The sequence below is a fragment of the Rhagoletis pomonella genome, unplaced genomic scaffold (assembly GCF_013731165.1).
Source record: "Rhagoletis pomonella isolate Grant_MI unplaced genomic scaffold, Rhpom_1.0 Rhpom_scaffold_00003, whole genome shotgun sequence".
NCBI lineage: Eukaryota > Metazoa > Arthropoda > Insecta > Diptera > Tephritidae > Rhagoletis > Rhagoletis pomonella.
In genome coordinates this window covers 37721823-37722574 of record NW_023458557.1, presented here as the reverse complement: position 1 = coordinate 37722574, position 752 = coordinate 37721823, and positions in this window count along the sequence as shown.

The following is a 752-nucleotide window of genomic DNA, read 5'->3' as shown; positions in this document are numbered from 1 at the left end:
TGATAAAACTATTATCGATTAAACAGTCAGCTGATAAATAACCTAATCGAAAAACCCCTCACCCCTAATCATGCTTGAAAGACGTCACTTCGATAATCACTTCACTTTTCCATCCAAGTCACTTCGAAACACCTGACTTTTAGTGTGTTTTCACTTCGCTAGAAAAATTTCCAAACGGCAGCCAAGTGCTGTGACACTTAAATTTAAGAGTTTTCAGAAAGTGGGGTTAATCGATGTGTGTACTGAACAGCTCAAATAAATCCCTGAATAAAACAAGAACATTTAATGAAGTATACGCATTTTAAAACCAAGATCGTAGCATTATTTAAACACATATACACATAAAAAAAAAACTTTATTAAAAAATAGATAAAGCAATGTTTTTTAATTTTTACAATAACTCAATTCTTTAAAAAGTCATTGATTATAAATATTTATATACACATACAGTTTGGACCAAACTCTTATGTTTACTAATTTTTGAGATTTTTCAATTAAAATATAGTTCATTCCGTAACAAATACCATATAAGCCTAAGCTTAAAATTTTGTAGAACCCTGAAAATTCATCAAATTTTCATCAAAATTTCAAGCTTTTTCCTCAGAAGTGACCCCATTCGATTTGAGTGGCAAAAAATTACCGTAGATTTTTTAGAACTTTTTTGCCGAAGATGCTGAGGTTTTCTTTACATAAAAATAAACTGAATAACATTTTTACCTAGTCATATTTTATAAAAACAAAATTATTGTTAC